General features: G+C 35.3%; 1 long non-coding RNA gene across 1 annotated transcript; it reads left to right on the top strand.

Annotated features, from left to right (window-relative positions):
- Positions 1 to 2035: 2035 nt before the first annotated feature.
- LOC118768608 lies at positions 2036 to 12872 on the top strand. The gene is made up of 3 exons (XR_005004401.1): positions 2036 to 2483; positions 3387 to 3394; positions 12860 to 12872. It is a non-coding gene; the product is annotated as an uncharacterized LOC118768608 (long non-coding RNA).
- Positions 12873 to 13153: the final 281 nt, after the last annotated feature.

Below are 13153 nucleotides of genomic sequence, written 5' to 3'. Positions count from 1 at the left end.
AATTAAGACATTAAATATCCCTGTGTTTGTGAAATCATTATCAATAGACAAAAATAGAAAAGCTATTAATTGTTACTAGGGAAAAGCTTTTCAGTACAACAGACTAGAATAGGTGGTGGTGGTCATGGCGGTCGTCAGATGGTCCCCAGTGTTTTAATGTCCCAAGTGAAACGTCCCCTCAGTCTCCAGGTGGATCTATTGACCAAACGTCTGTTTATCTGATAGACAGAAGCCGTATGTTTGCCATAAACGATCAGAATTTGTTGGTTAATGATCTCGTTACTATAATCAACTTAATTATTATATCGACCTGGTGGATGTATTTTCCAGAAACATTTCTCTCAGTGAAATGTTGTCTTCCACTTTATATCTACAGGACCTGACAGTTTCTGATAAAGCCAGACATATTCCTCTCCCTAAATATTTGGGAGACAAAGGACCAGCGGAGATTAATCATTTGGTTCTTACTGAAAATAATCTGATTGCAGGATGGGATGAGAAGAATGGAAACATTAAGATATTCACATTGGATGGTCAGCTTTTGGATTCAATCAAAGTGAATGTTTATGATTATATTAAAATGTGTCGATGGCAGTCAAACACACTGGTCATTACGAATTGGGATTATTTAGATGATAAACACCAACTGTTGATATTAAAAGTGGAATTTCCATTGTCGTTGGTAATTTACCAAACGAGAAATGATTATGATTGTGTGGCTTCTTTATCAAACAATCAACTGGTTTTGAGTAAACGGAGAGATGGAAGACATTTGCATTTTATTGATATTGATGAAATACATTCGAGTGTGAAGGAAATAAAAAAAATAGACATACCTGAACCATTAATAGAGAGAAGAGAAGATGGAAATTATTCTGATAGAATCCATGATATTAAAGTTACTGATGAAGATGTCATCATTGTCTTCAACATAAGATTCATCATTTTCTTCAACAGTGGTGGTCAATATTTACATTCAGTCAGACACTACATGTATTGTTATATTGGTGGTGATGACAGGATGACAATTGATGACAGTTTTTTGTACATTCATGGTCGGTGGGAGAAATATTTAGGTTTCTCTGGATATCGAAACATTTTGTGTTTGACCCAGAATGGGGAATACAAGAGAATATTTTTAAATAAAAGATTTTATAAGATAAAGTAGAATTCTCCAGTATAGACTGTAAAGACCAAGGTTTGTTGGAAGCCCCACGAGGGAATAGAGGAATGAATTGTATGTTGAAGGGTTGTTTATGGTGAATCAAGACAGCTTCCCGGTTGCTCGTTTACAAACAGACGAATGTCCTGTTCAAGTAAAAGATTTTTGATGTCTCTGAGGAAGGAAAGACAGTTTGGTGTTGAAAAAGCCAATAATGGAAATGTTAACATATTCGATGAAGACGGGCAGTTGCTATGTCACAGAACGTTGCAAGTTTAGTTGGTGGTGTGTGTTTTATCACAAGAATCACACATAATGGCCACGGTTCCTAAAAGAAAGAAATATTTCAACTGAATGGAGAAGATTTGCAGACATCTCAAGTTTGGTCAAGTCTCATCCCTTATGGTGTATTAGGGAGAAAAAGTGGCGAGTATTTACTGGTGTGTACATAATGAATTGATTGAATGTCATTGCATAAAGATTGATGGGGACCAAGTGAACATTCTGGAATCTGTGTCGTTATTAAATCTTGATTCTGGTCTTCGTTTCCCTTCCTTACATCTGAAACAAACAAGGAATATTCAGTAATGAATTAATTCATAAATTGGAATACAGAGGAGGAGATGGAGATGGAGAGGAAGAAGAAGAGGTAAATCAGGTGAATAATTGGTAAAGGTAGATTAAAGGTGAGATTTGAATTACATAGCGGAGATTAATAATTCAGGAATTGATGAAATATCAGTGAGGAGACTTCCATATAGGACAGCAATGGTCCCTTTTTCCATTCCTGCATTCGAGGAACCTGTTGATTTTGATTATTGGGACATTAGGGACCGGAACAGTAAAGTAATTAAGTTAGATGAGAATGTGTGTTGATGTTTCGAGAAAGTGTCACATTAATCAGAACAACAACAACAACAACAGTGACATACTTCAACATGAACAACAACAACGACCACCCTGGACATTGTTGGTGGACAGAGGAACGTTTCATGTCGCCCTTTGGGAGAGAAATGAGGTCTTCAACAGGGATCTCCGTCGTTTAAAACCATCAGAACTGAGAAATACTACAACAGGATTTATAAATACAACGACAATCAACTCGTGTGTGGTGGTCATTATTAGAGACATAACTCAAGAAGAGAGAGACAAGAAATACCAAAGAATATGGAAGAACAACAAGGATTACTATCTTTGCAAAGACCCCGACATCTTTGACCCTTATTATGTGGATGTGGTTGATATCAAAGATGGGAAATGTAAAGATGAAGTGTGTCGTGGGGAGATGAGGAGATCGGGAAGGATGGAGAGAGAAGAAGGGGTGGATGGTGTGGGAGTCACATCTTTTGGTGATGTTGTTGTTGTGAGGTGGGAGATGAAGAAGATGGGGTCTGGATGGAGGGAAGATTTGTGTTTTGTGGAATGGTTCAGGGAAAAGTCTTTGGTGAGGAGAATAAGAATAGAAGGAGGAATAATTTCTTTTCGGGGATATTATATTCCAAGACCTCGTCTGACCATAATTGGTGAATGTGTTTATATAACAGATTTAATAAACAATATTTACAAAATACCTCAACATATTGAAGAGGAAACATCTGAAGATGATGAATCCTGGATTAAAAGATAATCCAAATATTTACTCTCAGACTGGATGATAATGAAGTGTTTGAAGTTCTTGGTTTGGATGTTTCAGACAATTCTTGATGGTTTTTGGAATTATTCCTGGACGTCAATCTTTTGCTTTCTTTTATTTTGACAAATAAATATTTCCAGAAATATTAAACTTCAATCTTCTTCTTCTTATTATTGTTTGTTGTAATGGCTTCACCTGGAATCGAACCTGCATCGCATACATGCATTCTACACACTAACAATTATCGTTGTAACATTCCTCAATACTCTCTCTTTGTGTGTGTGTGTATATTTATATACAGTATATGTACATGTGTTTATATATATACACACATATTTAGGAATGTATGTATAGAAATAAGGCTATAAGTATGTATGTTTGTGTATATATATATATATATATATATATATATGCATGCATGTATGTATAGGAATGTCTGGTCCGAAAGCAGAGACTTTCATAATCATTGATTCTCCATTAAAAGGCAGACGACCAACAACAACAACAACAACAACAACAACAGCAGCAGACGACCACCACCGCCGCCTCCATCATCATCATCATCATCATCATCATCGTCGTCGTCATCAGCGTTGTGTGTGCGTGTGTGCAGTCTGCATCTGACAGTTTTTAACGTTTAATAAGAATAGATTGTTGTTGTTGTTGTTGTTGCAGTGACATTCCAACTGCACACACGCACAAACATTGCCTTTCATCCTCGTAGGGTTGTTATTGTTGTTGCTGTTGGGGGTTCATACAAAAGAGAAGGACACTTTAAGAAGCATTCAGTAAAAGCTTTCCCATAGATGGTCATTTTGCATGCTAGAAATAGAAACCACTTTATTTTTCATATAAAATTTGAAGGACAGCTAAGAACCTTTTATAAATAAAATTGGCCTGTATATGGTCTCATTTCATGCAAGAAAGAACCATCTAAGCCTTCACATTTTTATTTCATCACAAATAAAAATCGAAGGACAATTTACAAAGCATCCATGTCAAATATTGTCCTATAGATGGCCTAACATCATGCTAGGAATAACAGCCAAACACTCTAAAATTTGTATCGTTTTTCATAAAAAAAGTGAAGGACACTTTAAGAAGCAACTCTAAAAATATTGTCCTGTGGCGGTTTAAGTGTAAAATATTATAAAAGTATGCATCTATGAGTTTTATGTGTTTAAAAAAACATAGCAAAGACATGTGTGTATAAGTAGGTATATATAAATATACATGTGTATAAAGGTTCCTTGATGATGTATATGCTTCTACCTTAAGAACTTGCAGAAAAATGGATATTTTTCATGGAATTTCCTACAAATATGCTTCAGATGGTGTAGATTCCGATTCTATGGGGATTTATTGGGAAAACCTTTTTTCTTTCATAACAAAGGCAAATCTTGTGAATTTTCTAAATGATGTCAGAGTGTGGTGTGCATGTGTGTGGGTGTGTATTTCTGAGTCTATGTGTGTGTATGAGCACACCTGTTTGTGTTCGTGCGTTTGTTAGTGTATGTATGTATCTGCCTCTCTCTCTCTCTCTCTCTCAGTATCTATCTATCTATATATTTGTATATATATATGTGTGTATATATAGGAGAGAGAGCGAAAGAGAGTGAGTGTGTGTGAGAGGGAGATGAATAGATACTGAGAGAGAGCAGATACCACACACACACACACACATATATATATACACTTCTTTAAAAGCATCAGAAATATGACAAGAGCTGTTATATTTTTTGTTATATTTCTGCAGCTTTTAATTAAGCGTATAACTCTACCTCTGGTATTTGAGCACTCTTTCTTCCACGTTGCTTCACATTTATGTGCTTACACTGGTATATATATATGTGTATATATATATATATATATATATATATATATATATACATGTGAGAGTGTATGAGTGTATGTGTCTCTGTTTGTCCTTCTTTCCCTCTCTCTTTCTCTATCTACAAGAACAACTCTAGGTATATAACTATGTATGGCGTTACCTGACACAATATAGCGCTGTTTTCTCTGTAAATTTGGCTGCTATTACTAGCAGCTCTTGCATTCAGTTTCATTTTATATGTCATGCTTTTAATTATATTTTTAAATTAGGTATTAATTTGCATTTAATTATTAAAATGAAATTAATACAACAACAAAAAACTAGTTACAGACACAAACTTAAATACAAAGTTTGCTAGAAACAACAGTTATATGAATGCATTGCATATTTCCTCAGAAAGGGTCCCTTCCCAAAATATACGTCTAGATTTGGTTTGTGCTTCAGTACAAGAGACTAACTGAATACGTATGGGGTGGATTTCTAAAGTAAAATCTGTGAGACTGATGCCCCCAAATCAACATAACGAGACTACGAATATAATCGGCAGAGAAGGAATGGAACCCACATGTCAGAGTATATCTTGTCATAGTTTACGAATGTATTTGGGAAGATGACTGGGAGCATACGAATGGATATATATATACATCCATCATTCTAGCTATACAACAAACATTTACATATATATATGTTTAGATATCAGGGCATTACCATACATAAATGCTTCACACAACGAGGGACTATTAAAGTCAAACTACCATAATAAACACATATATGTGTGTGTGGTGTATATATATATATATATATATATATATATATATATATATATATATATATATATATATATATATATATATATATATATAATATATACACACATGTTTGTGTGCTCCACAATGTATAGGCATGTGTGGTAAGAAGTTTGCTTTCCAACCAGAGGGTTCTGTGTTCAGTCCTTCAGCATGGCACCTAGGGCAATTTTCTTCTATTTTGACCTCGGGCCTTGTAAGTGGACCTTGTCAGATGAAAACTAAGTGAGCCCATCAGACATAAATATATATATATATATATATATATATATATATATATATATTATATATATATATATATATTATATAAGTATATGAAAGAATGGAGTTGAACGACTAGTTAACAAATATCCTTTATTCTTGACATGTTTCGAAGGCTGCATATTTCTAATAATTCCGAAGGAATAAGGAGTACATTATGCAGATTTCTCATCAGGAAAATCAAGGAACTTATGTCGACAAATCAAAATGCACAAAAATCTTTTAGCTGACCGCTCTCAAGGAGCCCATGGCGATAATGAGTGTCTCTTTATAATGAGTGATGTCAGAGTGGCTGAATGTAGAAGAATCTAGAAGTTTCTAAAGGTTCAAGAGTTCAAACGAAGTAGGAGGAGGGAGGCATAAGAATAGTAAGGTGAGAGAGTGCAGGTCAAAAGAATGGTGGGTTTAAATGATTTCTTTTGTGAATGAGTGCCTGTGTGTGTGACTGTATATAACTGTCTTAATGTGTGTATGTGTGTGTCTGAATGCGTGATTGTGTTTGTGGATGGGTAGATGTCAGAAAACTGACAGCTGTGAGATAAAAGATCTGTGTCTGTGTGTTCAATTATGTTTACTGTAGAGAAAGGAAAGTAGATAGCAAAAGGGAGAAAGAAATGGGCGAGGTGAGAGGCAACGCAAGAATGGATAGTAGTAATTGGGAATATAAGAAAATCTTTTTGACTTTTGGGGTGAAATATAGGAAAAATTTTTTTTAGAAATCGAGGGGTTATCTATATTAGTCACTATTTATATGAGTGAAAGGTGTGTCTTTTCCAGTTTAAACACCTGTAGGATCTTTCGACGATTGTGTTTATTAAAGGGCCTTTGGCGAACAAAATATGAAAAAGTTCGGAATTACAGATGCCACAACATTTTCTGCCTTTATCAAACGGGAAGGACACCGACAAAATAGACGTTCGAGCTTGAACGTAGTGTTATTGTTCTTCAGACGCCAGACTAATTTGCTTAGCCCCGTGCTGTGTTGCTTTCTCTTATCTCTGAAAGTGGAATAATGGTTGGAGATCCGTTGGGCTAATTTAGAAGAGGTTGCACCAATATAGAAGTAGACATCAGTTCCAGAAGAGATTTTGCATTGGTAAGTGGTGTTTCTAATTTTGGAATTTTTGGATAAGAACTTTAATCTGTTGGGGTTGGTTTCCGATACTAAGACAGTGTTTTTATTGTTGTGATAGGTATAAAAATTGTTGCTGGCTTTGGCCACGATACTATTAATCTTATTATCATTACTATTAGTCGTAATATCGTCGGCAAATTCCCTGGCTATAGGAATGCTGTGATTGTTATCATCAATATATAACTGTTATTAAGACTGCTGGTACTATTACCACTACACACCACCACTGTTAATAATCTGGCTAATGTTATTCATTATTACTATTGCTGACGCTAATGCTGCTATGAATGTTGCTAATATCCATACTACTTCTATTATTATTTTATTATGTATGTTACGTTGGAATGGGTAAGGGCGGTGTCGCTACTCATGGGTGGAGAGACCCTATTTAGCAGCTTATTATTGTGGGAAGCTATTATCTGCGAAAATTTTTAGTATTTGAGAATGCTATTCTTACTTTATGCGAATTTATAGTGGAGTAGTATCTAGAATTCCTAGGAAAATTCTTAGTAACGGCTTCATGGAATTGTAAAGGGAGATTGGACCTGATTTGTCTCCCGAAAGGAATCACAAACCAGATATAGTTTTTTTTGTTCTTGGAATGGCTGAGAGTGTTGACATTTACATTAAAGGGTATATTTCTGTGTTGTAGAATAGGTTTAGGTTTACGCTGGCCTCCCCTGTAAAATATATTTGTGTCGCTGTTGCTAGAGCTGAAATCACTATTTATGTTATTTATATTATTATTAGAAGTTATCTTATCTTGATGGGTAGATCTTAGTTTAGGATGGGCCGGATCGATATATGATACCTTATCCCTATAACCGGCCTTTGACAAGGCGGCATTATAAAATTCTGCTTTCTGTTTAAAAATGTTGACATTTGCTGATAACTTAGATAGTCTTAAGGATATATTTTTAACCAAATTATCGGTGATAGTTTTTGCATGGTTACTGAAAATACTGACATATTTTAGGTTCGTAGACGGCTTATGGTAAGGGAAGTAAGATTATTATGCAAATTTAGGGTAACATCTAAGAAATTGGCCTTAGTTAGTTCGTTGTCAAAAATTATGCTCATGCTCATCCTGCTGAAAATCTAACTAATCTATTTTTAGTCTCTGTATCCTACTGTTAGGGGCATTCTGTAGGTAAAAAAGACAATCGTCTCGATACAGACCGCGGCAAATGTCCGGGAATTGGTCGGCTAATTCATATAGAATATAGATTCCGACCAAATCGGCTACCTGGGCGCTATCTGAGCTTCCCATTGGCACATCGAACGCGTTGGGAGTATCCTTACGGACCCATAACTTATCATCGAATTGAATGAAGGATTTTCTAGCGGCTAGAATTATATTAATTTCCTCCCTTGTCAGCCCTGCCTTGTTATGTGCGTGCCATAGGGCCTTATTGAGCACGATGGGGTTTATCAAAGGGTAGAAATTGGAAATATCGAATTGAATGAATTTAGTGCTATTTTTAATAGAAATGGAAGAGAACCATTCTACGATTTGAGTGGAGTTAGGCCATATGTTGAGTTTAAGCTTATTAACTAATCTAGGTATGTATTTATGTAAAATGTACTTACTTATGGAACCGATGTCGGAACTAGAAGGGCAAATGAGCCTTAATGCTGGGTTGGTTTGGAAGTTTGGTTTATGGTCCTTGACGATGAATCTTGGTTGCCTTGGGTTGAGTGGTTGTGTTTTCATTTGCAAACCATGAGTAACCATGATTTTCTTAATTTCCAAGTTGGCTTTTCTAAGTGTATCCTTATTCGTAGTTCTGTAATTCTTCTGTATTTCCTTCTTGAGCAATTCTAAATACTGATTTTTTGCTAGCTTGTATGTATTCCTGGTTTTATCTGATTGGACCAGGATAGCATCTGAGCTGTTTATATCTTTGGTAATTTTGTTGAGGTATCTAAGGTGTTTATTCCTTAGGGGCGATTTACGGAATTTAACGCTCCTTACAATGTCCCACAAGTCGTCCTCAAATTTCTTCAGTCTGGGATTGGGTGGCGGTGTCTCCCTCGACTTGAATAGCTTCTTATATTTGGAAGATGTTTCTGTACCGTTCTGTTTTAAGTCCTCGTTATCATGGAAGAAAGCGAGCCATCTAATTCGGTTGATGAATGCATTTGTTTTGTTGACAATTTCCTTAAGGAAGGTTTCTTTTGGTGGTATTGGTATGTCCTTAAGGGATGCGTTAATCTCGAACAACTCCATTTGCGGTATCTGTTAAGGTAGCAGGATCTGGACGAAGCTGTATATGAATATTTGAGTAATTGAATGAATTATCTTATTAAGGATAATTCGAAAGATAACCGATACCTGGGTAGCAAATTCACATCAGAAAGAACACGGTTGAAGCTACGTCCATAGGGCATAGACTACGTGTCTTCGTGCGGAAATTTGTATGTTTATTTTAAAATTATAAGTATATGAAAGAATGGAGTTGAACGACTAGTTAACAAATATCCTTTATTCTCGACATATGTTTCGAAGGCTGCATATTCCTAATTCCGAAGGAATAAGGAGTACATTATGCAGATTTCTCATCAGGAAAATGCTTTCTCTACAGTAAACATAATCGAACACACAGACACAGATCTTTTATCTCACAGCTGTCAGTTTTCTGACATCTACCCATCCACAAACACAATCACGCATTCAGACACACACATACACACATTAAAACAGTTATATACAGTCACACACACAGGCACTCATTCACAAAAGAAATCATTTAAACCCACCATTCTTTTGACCTGCACTCTCTCACCTTACTATTCTTATGCCTCCCTCCTCCTACTTCGTTTGAACTCTTGAACCTTTAGAAACTTCTAGATTCTTCTACATTCAGCCACTCTGACATCACTCATTATAAAGAGACACTCATTATCGCCATAGGCTCCTTGAGAGCGGTCAGCTAAAAGATTTTTGTGCATTTTGATGTCGACATAAGTTCCTTGATTTTCCTGATGAGAAATCTGCATAATGTACTCCTTATTCCTTCGGAATTAGGAATATGCAGCCTTCGAAACATATGTCGAGAATAAAGGATATTTGTTAACTAGTCGTTCAACTCCATTCTTTCATATACTTATAATTTTAAAATAAACATACAAATTTCCACACGGAGACACGTAGTCTATGCCCTATGGACGTAGCTTCAACCGTGTTCTTTCTGATGTGAATTTGCTACCCAGGTATCGGTTATCTTTCGAATTATCCTTAATAAGATAATTCATTCAATTACCCATATATAATATATATATATTATATATATATATATAATAAATATAGATAGATAGATAGATAGATAGATAGATAGATAGATAGAATATAGATAATATATATAAATATAGATAGATAGATAAATATAATATATATATATATAGATTCATGTGCATGTAGGTGTGCCTGTCTGTGTGTCTGCCTCCTTTCCACCCTCATCATAACTTGACAACCGATGGTGGTGTGTTTACATCCCTGTAATTTCATTCGGTAAAAAAGACTGCCAGAATATGTACTAAGCTTTCAAAAAGTAAGCCCTGGAGTCGATTTGTTCGGCTAAAGCCCGTTAAGGCATTGCTCCAGCATGACCACAGTCCCATTGCTGAAACAAGTAAAAGAATAAAAGAGTGTTTATATATCTATGCAGATGGATGGTTAGATAAATAGATAGATAGAAAGATAGATAGATAGATAGATAGAGAATATGATGATACTGTGGTGCCCCTGCATGGCCGTGACCTTTACACTAGAGGTCAATACTACATATGTATATATATGTGTGTGTGTGTGTGTGTATAGATATTCTTTTAGTCTTTTATTTGTTTTAGTCACATGACAGTGGCCATGTTGGAGCACCACCTTCAGTCAGGCATATCAACCCCAGGACTTATTCATTGTAAACCTTGTACTCATTCTGTCAGTCACTGTTGCCGAATCACAAAGTTACAGGGATGTAAACACACCAACATCGGTTGTCAAGCAATGGTGTGGACAACCACAGACAAACAAATATATACATACAGTGGTGGGGAAATAAATATTCGTACATGTCATAATTCTTTATTTATTTAATTTCTAATGAACATAAATGGGATATACCAATACTATATTTGCATACACCTGCATAAACTAAGAATATGCAAAAGAAACTAATAAATTATAGTAACTAAGGAGTTTATATACAATTATAAATATTTAGGGGTGAAAAAAGTATTCATACAGAATAAATTTATGATTTTCTATGCCACAAAATACTGTTAAAATTATTTTCTCGTTTGTTCCAATAATCTTATCAGTTGTCATTTTTAAGTGTCAAAACACTAGCTTCTTCATTCAACATTGAGACAACATAATGTAGTATCGTAATAATGGCAAAAAGTAAAGAACTCACAAATTCAGTGAAAAACTTAATTATTGAACAGTGGAAAAGAGGTAAAAGTTACAGGAAAATATCAGAGACCCTTTGTATTCCATTTTCTACCATATCTTCATTTATTCAAAGATATAAAAAAAATCAGGAACTGTTGAAAACAGAATAAGATCTGGTGCACCATGCAAGATTTCCCCTAGATCTTAAGTGAAGAATTGGAAAAAAACGCAATGATCACCAGAAAGGAGTTGCAAGAAGATTTGTTAGCTTCAGAGACTAGTGTTACACTACGAACAATCAGCAATGAACTTCATAGGAATGAACTGAAATCACGCTCTCCTAGAAAAACTCCGCTGTTGACTAAAAGGCATAGAGATGCCCGTTTAAAATTTGTTTATGAACATAAGGATAAATCTGATACGTTCTGGGACAACGTTCTATGGACAGATGAGTCAAAAATTGAATTGCCTAGACGAAATTCACGTAGCCATGTTCGGAGGAAAGATGGTACCACCTATTCGCCGAAAAACACAATTCCTACCGTAAAGTTTGGAGGAGGCAACATCATGGTGTGGGGGTGTTTCTCTGCAAATTTACATGTGATAGATGGTAGAATGAATGCAGAGATGTACCAAAATATTTTGAACAATGATTTATGGGACTCTGTAAAAAAGCTCCAGCTTTGTGAAGGGTGGGTTTTACAACAGGATAACAATCCTAAACACACAGCGAAGTCTACCAAAAAATGGATTGTCGATCACAATGTAAAATTATTAGAATGGCCAAGCCAGCCACCTGACTTGAACCCCATTGAAAATTTGTTGCATTATTTGAAAATTAAAATTCATTTAAGAGCCCCAACATGCATTGCAGATTTGAAGAAAATTTGTCAAGAAGAATGGGAAAAAATTCCTAAAGAAACATGCAAGTCATTTGCATATTCTTAGTTTATGCATGTGTATGCAAATATAGTATTGGTATATCCCATTTTCCTATCATTTTCCCTAAACATGTTAGGTATTTAACCAGTAACTCCTTGAATGGTGCAATCCCTTAACTAAGGCAAAATTCACCTCTAATTGAACTTATGAATATATGAAAACATCCAAGATTGTATTCTGATAGGAAAAAGGAAAACACCCAAAGGTGCTGCTTCACCTTTTTAATTAGTGAACGGAAATAAAAATAGAATAAATAAATTTATTTTTAATAAATTCAAAATTACACAGTGATTGTGATGGTGATGATGATGATGATGAAGGTGATAATGCTGTTGTTGTTGTTGTTGTTGTTGGTGGTGGTGGTGGTGGTGTAAGTATTTGCATCCAGACTGAAGAAAGTGAAATTTATACTGAACAATGCATATTCATTAGAAAAACCACAGTTTCTAAGGGTTTTAAAAGCAAAACCCTTGAGATGACCCTGAATCTGTCAATGAATGTGTTATCAGTTTGCAAAGAGGTTTCAATTATATTTATTTTTGTCTAAAGGCAGCTTAGCCATTGTGACACAAAAGCAGATTGTTAGATGTTGAGAGGGAGGGAGGGGAAACGAAATCAAAAGAACAACAAGGATCAAATGATTTCAGAGTGATTATTTGACGAGAGAGAGAGAGAGAGAGAGAGAGAGAGAGAGAGAGGGAAAGAGAGTGAGAGAGAGAGAGAGAGAGAGTGAAAGAGAGAAAGAGAGAGAGAGGAAAGAATGAGGTCCTGTACAGGAAAACAAAAACAATACGCAAAGCAAGTTTGTGCAATAAGCATTGAGGATTGTCAAATTTGAAAACCAACAATACATAACAATCTAGGCTGTGTGTGTGTGTGTGTGTGTTTGTGTGTGTGTGTGTGTGTTTGTGTGTGTGTGTGTCCATGGAAAAAAAAAGGAAAGAAAACAAAACAATTAATTGGAAAGAATATTTACGAAATAAATAATTA

Source organism: Octopus sinensis, linkage group LG30 (genome assembly GCF_006345805.1).
Source record: "Octopus sinensis linkage group LG30, ASM634580v1, whole genome shotgun sequence".
Taxonomy (NCBI): Eukaryota; Metazoa; Mollusca; class Cephalopoda; order Octopoda; family Octopodidae; genus Octopus; species Octopus sinensis.
This window is presented reverse-complemented; position numbering and strand designations above follow the sequence as displayed.